At 38.8% G+C, this 18,060-nt stretch overlaps 1 non-coding gene across 1 annotated transcript; it reads left to right on the top strand.

The window, feature by feature from the left end:
• Window positions 1-17,041: 17,041 nt before the first annotated feature.
• LOC122030653 lies at window positions 17,042-17,147 on the top strand. Its single transcript, XR_006125522.1, has one exon. It is a non-coding gene; the product is annotated as a small nucleolar RNA R71 (small nucleolar RNA).
• The last annotated feature ends 913 nt before the right edge of the window (window positions 17,148-18,060 follow it).

Raw genomic sequence — 18,060 nt, 5'->3', positions numbered from 1 at the left:
CCTTTTTAGTTCATTTTATTTCTGTTTTATAGCTTAGATTGGATTCATTAATTGTTTGTTATGTTTTTAGCAGTAATTTAGTATTTCTTTACTTAATTGAAACTTAGTTTAAGACTTCTTTGAAGCTTGGTTACTTGTTTGGTGTTTAAATTCTAAGTTAGAGTTTCATTTCTGTTTAGATCAGATTTAATTGTGTCTTGCTATTTTATCTTTAGTTTAAGTGTGTGTCGATGGTTTAATCACAACGTAGAGTGACAATACGTTGAGGTTTGATTATTGGCACATAGTTAGGTTTTACTCTTGCTTTAGATTAATCTCTTTATTGCCGCGCTTTTCCTTTGTTACATTTAGATTCAAGTTTAAATCCCCCCAACTCCATTTTTATATCGAAAACCCCAAAAATAGAAATAAAATACAATCCTAGATTACATATCATCGTTGGTTCCTCGAGGTTCGATCCTGGGCTCGTTACTACAACGTTATTGCAAAATTAAGGGGTTCAGTGAAAAATACATTTGTACAATTTGATTAGCGGATGTGACAGATTTCTCTTATCAAATTTTCACGAATGAGCTTATCAAATTAGTACAAATGTATTTTTCCACTGAACCCCTTAATTTCACAATAACGTTGTAGTAGCGAGCCCAGGATCGCTCTCGAGGAACCAACAGTATGATGTAATTTAGGATTGTATTTTTATTCCTATTTTTGGGATTTTCAATATAACAATGGAATTTGGGGAGTTTTGCAAATAAATGGGGGGTTTAAGCTTGAATCTAAATCTAACAACTGAAAAACACAGTAATTAAGAAATTATTCTAATGCATAAATAAAACCTACCTATGTGCCAACAATCAAACCTTAACACATTGTCACTCCTACATTGAGATTAAATCATTGACACACTCTTAAACTAAGCATAAACAACAAGACATGAATGAATACATTCTAAAGAAGAAATTAAACCTTAACTATAGAAACTAAAATATTTAACAGTGATACAACTTAAGCTAAGCAAGATTAAGAACAATTTCAAACTCAATTGAAACTAATTATCTAAGACACTTGAATTAAAACAATTAAGCTAAAAACTATGATTACTGAATCAAAATAGCATAACTGAAATCTAAATCTTTCAACAATAAAATGAATGAAAAAATTAAACCCTAAACCATCTCAACTCCAAATCTCTTCTCACGACAATTTCTCCTTGCCGTCACACAAGAGGCCGAAATCGTGACTGCCCAATTCCGGACCTCAATGGATCGTCTCAGCTACGTATCAGCTCAAGGAAGGTTCAAAAACGCCGACGGACCACCCCCGACGAGCTGAAACAACCCTAAACCCAAGAAAATGCCGAGAATCTGGAAATCTGCCTCTGGATCTGATGGAAGGCTGTGGAACGCGGATGAACGTCGAGTGAAGCTCAGGAACATCGAAAGACCACCTCCGAATGTTGCTGATGGGAATCGGAGCTTGGATTTGGAGGACCACCGCCAAATCGAGCTGGAAAAGGAAGATGCCGCGAGCCAAATTCCACCGGAGAGAACACTCTCCGATGGCTCTAGATGATCGGGATGTCGCCGCCAAGAAGCTCACCACCAAGATAGAAGCTCGGGAGATTGATTGGAGAAGGAAAGGGGCCGAAATCCGGCAGATTGCCGCGAGGACGAGGTTGCTGCGCGCTGTGGAGTCGACGAAGAACACAAAGCACTGTAGCTTCTCATTTAAACAGATCTCGGATTTGAACAGATGGCTGAGATTGATTCTGGGCTAAATCAATGGTAAAAAGTCATCCAAAATCTGATCCGAAGGTACTGATGTGGATCTAAGGTCTGGATCTACTCTCCCATAGGTCGGATCGATCAGATCATCACTGGATGGCCCAGATCGGTCCAGTCTTCATTGAACGGCCCAGATTAATTCGGCTTGATCAATGGCTAGATGAACTCAGATCTGGATCAAAACTTCTGGATCTTCATCAATGGCTCTGATCTACTCCCCATTAGGTTGGATCGGCCAGATATTCAACGGATGGTACAGATCTCTCCTATTCTTGATAAATGGCCCATAATGCTTCAAAGTTTGATCTTCTCGTTTGAATTCCGATTCGAGCCAAATTTCGGTCCAAATAGATCCAAATTCACGATCCTTTGATGCCTACAAAATAAGAATCAAATATTAGCATCAAATAACATCAAAAATAATATAATTTGCAATTAAGTCCAAAAATACACATAATGCATGAAATGTGATGTAACCATGATTTTATCTATGAACATAACATCAAAACCATGCATAAATGAATCAAAATAATGCAGTAAAATCATAGTTATCAAATCCCCCACACTTAGTCTTGAACGTCCCGTGAAAGTAAAGAAAACTCAAAATCATCTCCATAGAAAATTCCCTAGCAATATCTAAAAGATAGTAAAAAGGAATTTAAGTAAGATCATCTAAAGATCACAAACAATCATGAATACAATCCAAACAATAATCAGTAGGTATGGTAGTTTCAATCCAATTGAAAAATTTAAGCAAGTTGCTTCTCACAAGGAATTTACCTATTCTAGCTCTCACACTCAAACATGTGTATAAGTGGAGCTCACTCAATGCAACTCACAACATTTCACTACCATAAGCTTGCTTATTTTCTAATTCTCCACCACTATAAGACATAGCATACATGAATTAAAAGGATTTAATCATGAAGGATTAAAATGGAAGCAAAAAGAACAATGGAAGTGAATGAAATAGGCAAAAGAAAAGTATTTAATGAAAAATTGAGGAGATTAGAGTATTGGAGGAATATACTTGATGAGTTGACCCTTTTGATATGAAAAGAGATGAATACCATTTGTTTTTATCAATTCAAAAGACCAAGCTAACCTCCCATTCAATTTGATGGCAAACAAAGAATCTTGATACTCTTTTGATACACTCTTGTGATGTGCCAATTTCCAAATTTTTCTTCTGTTTTCACTGGATTTTTCACTTCCACTCCATCACTTGAAAGCTCAAAAACAAACTCACATTAGCTAATGGAAAATAGCTCCCTCCCCCACACTTAAAATATTGGCCGTCTCGGACAATAAAACACCACATGCTTTTCAATTCTTAACACACTTTAAAAACTGTTATGATTTTCTCTTCTGCTGCAGGTTCTGATTTTTCTCTTCCTCTGTTCCTGTGGTGCTTTGCAGTTACAAGTTTCTCACCATTGCAGTAAAAAAAATTCAAAATTGCAGAAGTTAAGCAGCAAAGAATGACTAGTACTTAGATTCAATGAAACTAGATATTGAAATCTTTAGCTCATTTTCAACGAACCAGGAAAATACAAACTTCTTCCAGCAGCATTCAAAATGAATTCTACTGAAGTGCAGCTATCAAATTCCAGAAATCAGCAGCTTCTACATTCTGGTTCAGGTAACAAAGTGAAAGAAATTTCAGACTCTTCAAAACTCATCATCCAACACTGCATTTTCAGAATTGAACTCAGCACTGCAATTTCCAAACTCACTGCAGGTTGCAGCAATCAACACCCAAATATGATTTACTCTGAATAAAACCAATTAACTGCATTCCTCCAAAGATTTGCTCCAGCAGCATCCCCCTTCCTTGAAATTCTGTTCATAAGGATATGAATGCAGCAACTTCTTAGTTCCCAGCAGTTACTGAAACTTCCCTGTTATTTGAAACTTTTCCCAGTAACAGCATCTGAAACCAGCAGTGACATCTACACTACATTTCCTACTTTACTTGATGCTTATTCCAATGGAAGAATTACTCCTGTGGCATGCACACCTCTACAAAATTGTCTGTTGAACAAATTGTCCAGATTTGAAATTAGCAGAGTATCAGATTCCCTATTATTGTTCTGCTAGGAAAGATACTTAAGTATTTCAATTCCATTTTCAGGAATTCTAGTCTAATTTTTTTTTTTTTGCTCTAACCATAATCCATCCAAAAAAAATTGCTCTAAAACAGATAAGAACCGAAAGCTGGATTCAAATTTCAGAAATCAGCAAGCAAGTATTCAGCAGCAATAGATTTCAGTTCTATACTGAATTTCAGAGCCCTCTTATGGAAATACAACACATTGATTCAGAAAATTAAGGATGCAAGCTCAGCAACATTTTACATATTCATCCGAAACTCTTTCTAGCAGCAAGGTCAAGTAGCAATAAGCAACTCTTGTAGAATTCAAATCGAATTTGAACTCTACTTGCTGCAAATTCAGTAACCAGCCAAACTAAGTTCAGTTTCTGATTCTGATTTCCAATTCCAGCATGAAGTTATTCGGAATTCCTGCCCATTCTATTTTCTATTTGTATTCCATATGTCTTCTTTTGCCTCATAACATGAAATTGCAAAATTTCAGCTTATAGAACCAGAAATCAAAATTTCCAGAATTGAAACTTTAAGTTTCAGAATTGGAATTGGCATAAACAGTTTGCAAATCCAATTCACAGCTCAACTTCTAACTCTTCTTAAGTTTCTGTTTTGCATTACTTCACTTTTTTTTCCTGCAAATTCTGCACAAAAATTCCTGGTCTAACTCAACTCAAATATAGCTTCTGTATTCTACCTTCCATGGCATTGCTTCAATCAATTCCAGAATCTTCTCTTGAAACTCACAAAATCTGAACTATTCTGTTTACAGAATCAACTTCAAGTTCCAGAAAATATATCTCGGTAGTTAATTCTCAAGTCCAATGTATCAACTTACATTTTGCTGCACATTCTGTTCTCTGTCAATTTCCAATTCAGCAATTTCCAGTGAAGATCTAGATCAAATTCTGCACATTCTGATTATGTCGTTTGAATTCAGTAATCAATTAGCATTGCAATGCAGGAGTTTAAGAAAACATTCAACTAAATTCTCTAAACTGATATACTTTGCCCTTTCTGTTTAAGAATGCTTCGGCTCTACATAATCATGAAAACAATGCAAAAGGCATAAGTAAAGAATTAGAATCAGGCCTGAAACCAAGAGGGACCAATGATATGGAAATTGATACAAAATTGGCACACACAACTCAGAATTGATTCTGTGGAATTTCATGTTACATTTCTTGAAATGTAAGTTGAACAGATTTTGTGTCAAATCTGTAGCTGAATCAGAAATCAGAAGCTAGAATCATTTCTTTGACTCATCAAATAATGAACCCATTTTTCCTTTATCTCTTCAATTAGCTTCATCATTGACTTCAAATTCCAATTCTGATCCTGCAAATCAGCTTCAATTTTTTTGAGCCCTGCACTTCAATTTCTGCAGAATTTCTGCATTGTGAATTTCTGCAGAATGCAGCACATCACAGCAACTCCAAATTTAAATGCATCAATTATTGAAACAATAACACATACATCCATCAACTTCCACTGTGTTCCTTCTCCTTCCTACAGATTCATGTTCTTCAGTTGAAATTGGCACTCCACAAATTGAAATTGGCACTCAACACATTGAAATTGATACACATGCAAATTGAATTCTGTTTCCAGCATTTACCCCACTGTTTAGAATACCAAATGCTGCCCTTTTGTTAAACTTTTCAAAGTGAATGATACTTCATTCGAATGCTTAGTTGATGTAATAATAAGAACCCATTTAATTCTGAATTTTTGATCCATTGTGATCAGATTTCAACAGCTACAATGTATCTGAATTCTGCTGTCCAGATTATTTTGCAAATGCCATGACAGGTACATACCATTTGTTATTGAGCATACAACACATTGCTTGAATTTCTCAATGATTTGAGATTTTAAAGAGAAAATTGGCACAAGAGTGGCACAAACCAGTGCACACAATCTTTAACTTCAAAATTTCACTAAACAACTCATAATCAAGTGATTGTGCCAATATTTCGTGAATCCTCGCAACATTCTTCAATATTTCAAAAAATTATCATCTCATCATCCCTCCCCCACACTTAAGACCTTGTCCATCTAAGTCAAGCTAACTCATCAAGCAATTAATCCAAAACTCTCAACGAAATAAAAGAAATATGACAAGCTAAGAGAATTAAGATTTAAAATGCTAGATGAGAATATATAAAGAAAATTGTGAGAAAAGGAATTGGAAAGTATGAAGGGGAACAAAATTGACAAAATCCTCAATTTCCATGCATACTTATGATATTGTGATTTGGAAAAGAAATTAAGCAAGTTCTAGAGTTTCAATTGCTATGAGTGCATGCCACACAAGAATATAATAGTGTTTAGGCTTAAAGTGGTCCTCTCTAGGTAATTTTCATGCAATCTAACTTAATTAATCAAATTGAAATCCACTACCTCATTAACCAATTTCATGTAAGAAAAGTATCCAATCATGTTAAATGACCTAAAATTGATGGTCAAATTTAAGAGGCTTTTACCATCTTACAAATATTACTTAGAAAATTTCCATGGTGAATTTTATTCAAATGAAATGCTATGCACTAACTAAATGCAATGAATGAAAGTAAATGTGGAAAATAAAATGCAAAGTGTAAAAACAAAGTGCAAATGCAAAGTATGAAACCAAAGAAACGTATAACGAATTTATTAGAGAAAACGCAAAGCATGAATTAAAATGCAAAAGAAAGCAAAATTGGAACCAACTCCCCTTTAAATTCCCGGTGGTTGAAGAAGGTCTAAAAGAAGAAGCCACCCCGGAAGTGGAGTAATCATGGTTCCACTCAAATTCTCCTTATTACTCATTTTTCCCTTAAAATTCTTTCCAGAGGTCTTAATCGGTTCAGTTTTAGCACCCACTCCGGAAGCTCATGTTCTCTTACAACATCAATAAAAATAAACACCTCCCACATGCAAGTGGGATAAAAAGAAAATAGGAGAATATTAGTGTGGGCAAAAGATATTTCAAGAAATGATTCACATCTAATAAAATCAACAATTGGTACCTCAATAAAATTCTCTAAAAAATTATACAAAATATTTACCTTGTCATCTTGAAAGGTACCTGGAGTGGTGTTTGTTACCTCTTTCTCATCAAGTAAATGCTCAGACTCTAGTTCTGGTGAATGTACAACTTCATGTAGTGATTCTTGGGTGCTTGGCTCCATAGCACAAGTCCCTACACTTACATCCTCATCATCATCAAATCCAGGTGATTCTTGAGGTAATGCTTCCGGTAAGCATTCCCCTACACTTAAATTATCTTCAAAATCAATACCTGCATCATTCACAACATCTAGAGCAACAACATTAGTAGAATCAGAAATTTTAACAACTACATCATCATCACAAATAATATTAGAAAATTTTTGTGAAGAAATAGAAGTAGTGTCAGGCATGACAAGACCTCCACAATCCACCTCCTTACTGGCTCTTTGTGCTTGTAACTGATTAATAGATGATGCTATCTGATCTAACTGACTCTGTATATTCTGTATCCTTACAAATTGTTGCTCTTGATGCTCTCTCATTTGTTGCATAACTTCATTGCATTTCCACATTGATTCTTCAATTTGTTCTTGTGCATCCTCATACCTATTCCGCTGCTCCATAGGTAGGTAGGACTGATAGGACTGAGTCTGAAGCTGATAAAAATAATTCTCCATCCCATCTCCAAAATACTGATGATATGGATCCATGGTCAAATAAATTTCCTGTTCTTACACTGAAAACTAGCATATAAAATCAGAAGACTCAGGAACAAATTAAATCAAACATATGGATATATAAGCATGAAAGCAATCAAAACAACAATCCTAAAATTACTAAACATTGCATATTACAATTTCCCCGGCAACGACACCAAAATTTGATAAAGTGAATCTGTCACAAATAGGCTTATCAAATTAACAATTTAATATTTCACTGAACCCCTTAATTTCACAATAACGTTGTAGTAACGAGCCCAGGATCGCTCTCGAGGAACCAACAGTATGATGTAATTTAGGATTGTATTTTTTATTCCTATTTTTGGGATTTTCGATATAACAATGGAATTTGGGGAGTTTTGCAAATAAATGGGGGGTTTAAGCTTGAATCTAAATCTAACAACTGAAAAACACAGTAATTAAGAAATTATTCTAATGCATAAATAAAACCTACCTATGTGCCAACAATCAAACCTTAACGCATTGTCACTCCTACATTGAGATTAAATCATTGACACACTCTTAAACTAAGCATAAACAACAAGACATGAATGAATACATTCTAAAGCAGAAATTAAACCTTAACTATAGAAACTAAAATATTTAACAGTGATACAACTTAAGCTAAGCAAGATTAAGAACAATTTCAAACTCAATTGAAACTAATTATCTAAGACACTTGAATTAAAACAATTAAGCTAAAAACTATGATTACTGAATCAAAATAGCATAACTGAAATCTAAATCTTTCAACAATAAAATGAATGAAAAAATTAAACCCTAAACCATCTCAACTCCAAATCTCTTCTCACGACAATTTCTCCTTGCCGTCACAAAAGAGGCCGAAATCGTGACCGCCCAATTCCGGACCTCAATGGATCGTCTCAGCTACGTATCAACTCAAGAAAGGTTCAAAAACGCCGACGGACCACCCCCGACGAGCTGAAACAACTCTAAACCCAAGAAAATGCCGAGAATCTGGAAATCTGCCTCTGGATCTGATGGAAGGCTGTGGAACGCGGATGAACGTCGAGTGAAGCTCAGGAACATCGGAAGACCACCTCCGAATGTTGCTGATGGGAATCGAAGCTTGGATTTGGAGGACCACCTCCAAATCGAGCTGGAAAAGGAAGATGCCGCGAGCCAAATTCCACCGGAGAGAACACTCTCCGATGGCTCCAGATGATCGGGATGTCGCCGTCGAGAAGCTCACCACCAAGATAGAAGCTCGGGAGATTGATTGGAGAAGGAAAGAGGTCGAAATCCGGAAGATTGCCGCGAGGACGAGGCTGCTGCGCGCTGTGGAGTCGACGAAGAACACAAAGCACTGTAGCTTCTCATTTAAACAGATCTCAGATTTGAACCGACCGCTGAGATTGATTCTGGGCTAAATCGATGGTAAAAAGTCATCCAAAATCTGATCCGAAGGTACTGATGTGGATCTAAGGTCTGGATCTACTCTCCCGTAGGTCGGATCGATCATATCATCACTGGATGGCCCAGATCGGTCCAGTCTTCATTGAATGGCCCAGATTAATTCGGCTTGATCAATGGCTAGATGAACTCAGATCTGGATCAAAACTTCTGGATCTTCATCAATGGCTCATATCTGCTCCCCATTAGGTTGGATCGGCCAGATATTCAACGGATGGTACAGATCTCTCCTATTCTTGATAAACGGCCCATAATGCTTCAAAGCTTGATCTTCTCGTTTGAATTCCGATTCGAGCCCAATTTCGGTCCAAATAGATCCAAATTCATGATCCTTTGATGCCTACAAAATAAGAATCAAATATTAGGATCAAATAACACCAAAAATAATATAATTTGCAATTAACTCCAAAAATACACATAATGCATGAAATTTGATGTAACCATGATTTTATCTATGAACATAACACCAAAACCAAGCATAAATGAATCAAAATAATGCAGTAAAATCATGGTTATCACTCTCATGCCCAACGACCTTTCCAGGTCGGTGTCTCAAACTCTCACCTCAGTGCGAGTTATAAGTGAGCATGCTCTCACATCCAACGACCTTTCTAGGTCGGTGTCCCAGACTCTCGCCACAGTGCATGTGAGTTATAAGTGTGCATGCTCTCATGCCCAATGACCTTTCCAGGTCGGTGTCCTAGACTCTTGCCCCAGTGCGAGTTATAAGTGAGCATGCTCTCATGACCAACGACCTCCCAGGTCGGTGTCCCAGATTCTCGCCCCAGTGCGAGTTATAAGTGAGCATGCTCTCATGCCCAACGACCTTTCCAGGTCGGTGTTCCAGACTCTCGCCCCAGTACGAGTTATAAGTGAGCATGTTCTCACGCCCAACGACCTTTCCAGGTCGGTGTTCCAGACTCTCGCCCCATTGCGAGTTATAAGTGAGCATGCTCTCATGCCCAACGACCTTTCCAGGTCGGTGTCCCAGACTCTCGCCCCAGTGTGAGTTATAAGTAAGCATGCTCTCACGCCCAACGACCTTTCCAGGTCGGTGTCCAAGACTCTCACCCTAGTGCGAGCTATAAGTGAGAATGCTCTCACGCCCAATGACCTTTCCAGGTCGGTGTCCTAGACTCTCACCCCAGTGCGAGTTATAAGCGAGCATGCTCTCACGCCCAATAACCTTTCCAGGTCGGTGTCCCAAACTCTTGCCCGAGTGCGATTTATAAGTAAGCATGCTCTCACGCCCAATGACCTTTCCAGGTCGGTGTCCCAAACTCTTGCCCAAATGCGATTTATAAGTAATCATGCTCTCACGCCCAACGACCTTTCCAGGTCGGTGTCCCAGACTCTTGCCCCAGTGCGAGTTATAAGTGAGCATGCTCTCACGCCCAACAACCCATTCCAGGTCGGTGCCCCAGACTCTTGCCCCAGTGTGAGTAATAAGTGAGCATGCTCTCACGCCCAACGACCTTTCCAGGTCAGCGTCCCAAACTCTCACCCCAGTGCGAGTTATAAGTGAGCATGTTCTCACGCCCAACGACATTTCTAGGTCGGTGTCCCAGACTCTCGCCTCAGTGCGAGTTATAAGTGAGCATGCTCTCATGCCCAACGAAATTTCCAGGTCGGTGTCCCAGACTCTCGCCCCAGTGCGAGTTATAAGTGAGCATGCTCTCACGCCCAAAGACCTTCCAGGTCGGGTCCCAGACTCTCACCCCAGTGCGAGTTTTAAGTGAACATGCTCTCACGCCCAATGACCTTTCCAGGTCGGGTCCCAGACTCTCGCCCCAGTGCGAGTTATAAGTGAGCATGCTCTCACGCCCAACGACCTTTCCAAGTCGGGTCCCAGACTCTCGCCCCAGTGCGAGTTATAAGTGAGCATGCTCTCACGCCCAACGACCTTCCAGGTCGGTGTCCCAGACTCTCGCCCCAGTGCGTGTTATAAGTGAGCCTGCTCTCACGACTAATGGTTTTCTCGATCGGTGTTTCCTACTCTCGCCTCAATGTGAAGCCGCGAGGTATACTTTCATGCTCAACAGATCTGTAGCCATACTTCTATTGCTAATATGAGATGCAAGCAGGCAGGTCCGTATGAACCACGACTTCCCACCCCTTATGGTATGAAAAAGGTGTGGTAAGTAAATTGTCCTTTCTAAATTATCTTTTCTAGCAAATTCTCTTGGGGACATGCGCATATGGAACATGATAATAGGAAAGACAAGGAAATACAGACCCACAACTTAATAGGCAGATAAGGCAAAGAACAAGGTTTATTTAATAAGAGTTGGGCAACATTTGTCAAGGTTTCACACTATTACAAGAACAAGACGCCTGGTTCCTCTTCATCAGATGAGCCTGTGCTTGAGCTAGTTCTTCCTTGATGCGTTGGATGCTGCTTTGCAGATGGGTGATGGTTTCATCTTTGATCTAGTTTTCCTCTTGCAGGAGGGTTACAGTATCCTCATGTTTCAGTTTCAGATAGACAATAAAATGAGTCTGACTCCTCAGGTCTGAATGAGCCTTATGCTTGAGAGCTACCTTGGCTCGAGTTCTAGATTTAGCCGCCAGCCAGAGTTCTTCCATTTCCCAACGGAGAGAAGACTGAAGGTCCCTACTCTACATTATTTCAAGTAGAGCCTCATCTCTGTGAGTTAGCGACTGGGTCAAATGAGCGAGTTGATGGCGCAGAGAAGATACCTCGTCTGATTCCATGCGTACAAAGGGAGCCTGAGGAAAGTAAAGGTAACAGTATAAGCGGCCCCACTTTTAAAGGAGAGGAATGTGAAGAGTTAACTTCGGAACATGTGAAGACATTTGGGAAATAGTGTGGCATTTATGGGAAAATAACAGGATCGAGGATAGCGAAGTAAACACGCAGGCAATAAAGACTCACTTAGGAAGGGTGATAAATTCCGAGTGGGATATCGGGAAAAGGGGTAGCAGCCAAAGAGACACAAAGGCTAGGTCAGGTAAGAATGGGACTTGGGTCTAGTCAGTCCGACTGGAGCCTTCTTTGACTAGACTTGAGGGGGAGGTGTTATGCAACCGCAAGTGTATGATTTCATCGTCAGTAATAAAAATATCGACTCCACAGGAACTGTTGATTAAGCACTAGAGATGTTGCAAGTAGGTTATCTAGACGGTCGAAAGTTAGCTTTGGCGCTTGCAAACTAACGAGAGTGATTGAAGAGAGAAAAAAGGTTGAGAGAGAGAGAAGAGATCTTGGAGGGAATGAGCTTCGTGAGATGAATTCTAGGATTTCGATTTCATTGTAATACTAGGAGATACTACATAGATTGTTTAGTTTCTACCCTCTATGTCCACGCTCTTGTAGAAAGTTAGATTGGTTAATATCCCTAAGTATCGAATAGAGACGATCCTTGTGAAATCCTGTAACGGTTAACCCCTGTCACTAGAGCGTCGCGGTAGATCACAGGAATTCGTGTCTAGTAAATAGCAATAAGGATAAAGGTAGATGGTACGAGTTCCCACTTCCTTATGGAGGAATTGCCTCTCCTTTCAAGAGAATGTCTTAGACGTCCTTGAACGGACTACCTTTGTCACTAGGGCCCCTCGGGTATATGATCTAGAGCACTCTCTCTACGAGAGCAGCAATTCCTATGGGATTGTTTCTCCTTTTAAGGGAACGTCTTAGACGTCCGGAAAAGGTTACCCCTGTCACGAGGGTACCTTGGTCAATACGTTCTAGGGCATCCCCTTGCGTGATCAACAATCCTCCACATCATTCAACAAAGCGTGCAAGAAACATTACTACGTCACACACACAACTTCATCAAGTATGAACAAGGCATAAATAATTCATTGGATAGAAATAAGGCGAATCAACATAGTTCTACATCTCCATTGTATTACAAATACTTACTAATCCTAGAAGAGGATGTCTACTCCATTGTGGGGGAAGAATAACCCCAGAACATAAAGAAAGCCATACTTACAACCCTAGAAGGAAAGGAAGAAGAGATGCTTGATGATTTCGATGTCTTGGGGATGCTTCCTTGCTCCGAAATTGACAGATCATGTAGAGATGGTGGTGGATGAAGTTCGATGGCTTTCTCCTCGGGGAGGGACGAAGTCCCGAACCAAAGATAATCAAAGAATAGGGTTCTTGAGCCTTTTATACCTCCTCCACGCAGCCCAGGAAAACCAGGATTTACAGGCATCCGGTAAACTAGGTTTTTCACCCATTAAACCAGGTTTTCTCGTGATTCACCCTGAACCAAAGTTGTATCCCTTGAAATTATCTTTAATTTGATACTTGGATCGAGCCCTGGCTCAAACCGATCCGAAGGTTATGACGGTTCGAAGTATGGTCTGCAGTCTGGGCGGAGGTCTAGTTGAACCCGTGGTTCGGAGGCACGGCCATTCCATTTAGCACGGGAAAAAAAATTCTTTCTCTCTATTAGATCTGAATCAAAGTTGTAGATCTTGAAGTCAGATACGTTTCGATATAAAGAACAGACTGAAACTCCAAAGGAGGACAAAGTTATGGCCGAATTACAATCAGTCTGCAATCTGCCCAGAATTCGGCACAGTTTTGTTTTGGCATGGCACAACCTGTGTTCTTCATCGCACGGCTGTGTGGAATCCACACGGCCTCACACAGCTTCCTCTCGGATTAAGTCACATGACCGTGTGGGGTCACACGGCCGTGGCCTTCTTCGTCTCTGCCGAGGTCATACGGCCGTGACCTTCCCAAGCTCTGGAATGTTGGCACGACCGTGCCATTTGGCACGGCCGTGTGCTGATTGGCCTCAGGGTGGGGTGGCACGACCGTGTAAGGATGCATGCCTGTGTGATGATCCTCCTCTGTCCTGGCTGCACGGCTGTGCAAGGGTTGCACGACCGTGCACTTCTCCTCCTTGGTCTTGGTCGCACGGTCGTGCCAAGGTTGCACGGCCGTGTCCTCTGGCTTGTTTCACTGCGTCGATAATCGCTATTTTAGCTCCGAAAGTTGTTCCTGTCGACACAAAATCAAACAAGGAGCAGATATCCCAACAAAAGAATATATATAATGAATACAAGGTGAAAGAGGCAATCATGCAACGAATATATATGCATAAAGTACGTGAATGTGCGCTAAAACATGCATAAATGATCATAATATTTGCGCACATCACACTCCCAGATTTGAACTTTTGCTTGTCCTCAAGCAAAACCCACAATCTAGATTCATGTGGTTAGATAGTGCATCATAATCTCTAGCAAGTCAATCTAATTCTATCAAATGATTTCATTGGTGAGCAAGATACAAAAGTAGTTTAAGTATGACCTAAGTAGTAGTTCTCCGTGCTCAGTGCAAAAGTGGCCTAGATTTATCAAGTTTCAATCCCTAAGTCTAGTCAAGTCGTCATAAAATTGTGTTCCTTATGATTCTGACGATAGACACTTATCTGTCACACACAAGGCTCGTTCATCTCAAAAAATGCTATGCATCATCTACACAAGGTCTCAAAGGAATACTCAGTATCAAGAGAAACATAGCATTCATTTCTCCAGTAACCTAACTCAGTCTCAAAGGGGTGAATTGCTAGTTTCCACTCACGACAACTATTTTTTTATCCCTTATTATTTTTTTCCATTTTTTTTTAATGTTTGCAAAGTATCAAACTTGAACAAACCTTCATTTTTATTTTATTTTATTTTTTTTTCGGGATTGATTTTTCCAAATGAGCTTACATAATCTGAGTTTATCCAATAACCAAAATGTAGTTGAGAGGTCATCATAGAAGCATAAGTACTAGTCCAATTCTATGAATCATGACTATTTTAGAGTTATCAACCATCAAAAATAGGCATAGTGTATAGAGATCCTAAAACAAGGCCAATACTTAAACTCTTATAGTAAAATATTGCTCATTTCATGCTATCATAGATAGAAAAAGATAGATCACTAAACATAATAGCACCATAAGTAACCAATAAATGACATGAAATCTAGAATAAACGTACTAGTATTTTGCAATAAGGAACAAATAATTATGATATGATGTAAGATGCAACTAGCACAAAAATTTTATTAAGCAAAAAGAAATAAGCAAAAACTAAACTAAACTAAATGCATCTAATGCATCCCCTTAGACTTAAACTTTTCATTGTCCCAATAAAAACTAATAACAATGTGGAGGAGATTAAAAGTAAGAGAAGTTACCAAATAATGTGTGTCAAATGCCCATGTCATCAACTTCTCCATCACGTAATTGTACTCCTCCTAATCTTTAAGTCCTATAAAAGAAGGTAGACAACGAAAATTAAGTAGAGGATAAATGTTTATTATAAAGAAATTAAACTGGAAATAATTTAAGATATGAATGAAGACAAAGAAAATGAACTTGGGTTGTCTTCCAAGAAGCGCTTGTTTAAGGTCATTAGCTCGACCAACTCATTAGATTTAACGAAATCGCAATCTTGGAGGGGTAAGATATTTTAGAACCCTCTTACTAAGGGCTCTTATTATGGAGAGAGCTTTCATCAAAGGAGTTACAAAGTAAAGTATAACTCTCTCCATCTTCGTCTTGTTTGAAGTTCTTTCAGGTGGTCGAAGACAGTTCAAATCGAGCTTCCAATTATAGGCCCCATGAAAATCTGCACATGCAAAGAAAATACAAATCTCCCACAAATGTATTAGATAAGATAGAGTCATAACCATATTAAGATAAGCAGGATAAGAAATAAAAACTGAATCACATCCAACAAAGTTCATGATAGATACCTCTATAAAATTTTCCAAAAGATCACAAGAAATACTAACCTTATTTTGCTGAGAGATACTTGAAATTTATAAACATGTGGATGTGACCTCTTCTGAATCAATCGATGGGTATGGCTCTAGCTCAGGTGTTGGTGATACAATAGATGGTGATTCTTGGGGCTCACCCATATCTACATGAGTCCCTACACATTGGTCCACAACATGTTCAACCCTTGCAATTCTTACCTTTAAGGGTTGTGCGGACGAAGGAGGTGATCCTTGAGATGTTACTTCCACAACGCAGCTCCCTACGCATTCTTCCAAACCATCATCATCAACACAAGCATTGAAAAATAAACCAACGTCTATATCTTTAACAGGAGAATCAACTATAGGAGGATCATTGACTTCACTTTCATTTTTAAGTTGATCTACCTCAATACATTCATCATCTGAAAATTCAATTTCATCATAACACCTTATAAACCTAGAAGGTAGATCTAAAAATTTGTTATCCACTGCATTATCATCATAATCCTCATCTGAAGAGTCCTCATATTCATATACATCCAGAAATCTACACTCAACCATATTGGTATCACAGAATTTTTCAAAATCTTCATTTTCATTGGCCCTCACTAGCCTTTATGGAAAAGGAACCTTTAGTGAAGGTCTTGGGAAAGCTACTTCCTTTTCCCCATATTCCCTTTGAGCTTGCGGAGGAGGTCCAATTTGCTTATCTAGTGTTGGTGTGATCAATCATTGAGGGAAGGGTACATGTGGCCTTTGTGAACTTCCTGGAGTAATGAAACTGAGGTTTTGTGGTCTTCTATTGTTCTTCTCCTCAATTCTATACAAGTCATTTTTCAGAAGTTCTTCATGATTCTTGCCGCCCCTCAACTTAATATCATTACAATTTTCACTAGATCTTATTTGTGTAGGAGGGGGATCTTCTTTGAACTATTTTGAAACTATGCTCTCAGTCCTTGCCCCCAAATGTTTGAACTCCTCATTCTGTGACTTCTAAATTTCAACATTCTTAGGTGGTTGAACTGCATTTTGTTTGACAGACTCTCTTGTATATATGGCTTGTACATCTTGAATTTCTGAGGGAGATTCCATCCAACTTTTGCTCGACCATCCATGGAGGTTCAATGCCACTTGATCAATCAATGTATAAGCTTCTTTTATACTCTTGTCTATAAAAGAACCTCCAGCTGATGAATCTAATAAGAACTTATCTGAAAAAGAAACTCCCCTATAGAATATGTGTAGAATCAGCCATTTCTCCAAACCACGATGAGGGCACTGTCTTTGTAGACTCTTGAATCTATCCTATGCTTTAAATAATGATTCTCCATATACCTGAGCAAAATTTGTGATGCAACTCCTCATGTAGATTGTTCTTCTTGGAGGGAAAAAATGATTCAGAAATTGCTGCTCCAATTGTTCCCAACTTGTGATGCTTTGAGGATGGAGAAAATATAACCAAATCCTTGCTTTATCCTTGATGCTAAAGGGAAATGCCATCAATCGAACTGCATCTGCTGATACTCCTTCACAATTCACCATATCACAAGGCTCTAGAAATGTCTAAAGATGCAGATAAGGACTTTCTGATACTTCTCCTCCAAATTTGTGATCTTATATCATGGAAATTAACTATGGGCCTAGTTGGAAATTTTCCGCTTCAATATGAGGCTGCACAATGGGAGACATAAATCTTGTAGAAATAGGTGCCGAGAAATCTCTTAAGGCCCTGTTTGACATGTTAGTGCTCATCGAAATAAAATGAGTAAAAATAAAAACGAAGAATTAAAGATAAGAAATGAAATGCAATATGAAAAACAAGAAACAAAATGTAGAATTTAAATTGTAAGAAAAAAATGTAGATTTTTTTTTTATTATGTATATGGAAAACAAATTGCAATTTAAAATAGGAAAACAAAATCTATTCACAAGTCTAGGTTAACTAAATTGCTAATCTAATAATGTTAATGCGAATAGTCCCCGGCAACGGCGCTAAAAACTTGTTACGCAACCACAAGTGTACAGTTTCATCGTCAGTAATAAAAATATCGAATCCACAGGGGCTGTTGATTAAGCACTAGAGATGTCGCAAGTAGGTTATCTAGACGGTCGAAAGTTAGCTTTGGCGCTTGCAAACTAACGAGAGTGATTGAAGAGAGAAAGAAGGTTGAGAGAGAGAGAAGAGATCTTGGAGGGAATGAGCTTCGGGAGATGGATTCTAGGATTTCGGTTTCATTGTAATACTAGGAGATACTACATAGATTTCTTAGTTTCTACCCT

The sequence above is a fragment of the Zingiber officinale genome, chromosome 10B, assembly GCF_018446385.1.
Source record: "Zingiber officinale cultivar Zhangliang chromosome 10B, Zo_v1.1, whole genome shotgun sequence".
NCBI classification, from domain to species: Eukaryota; Viridiplantae; Streptophyta; class Magnoliopsida; order Zingiberales; family Zingiberaceae; genus Zingiber; species Zingiber officinale.
Note: the sequence above shows the minus strand (reverse complement) of the source record. Positions and strands in the feature narration are given on the sequence as shown.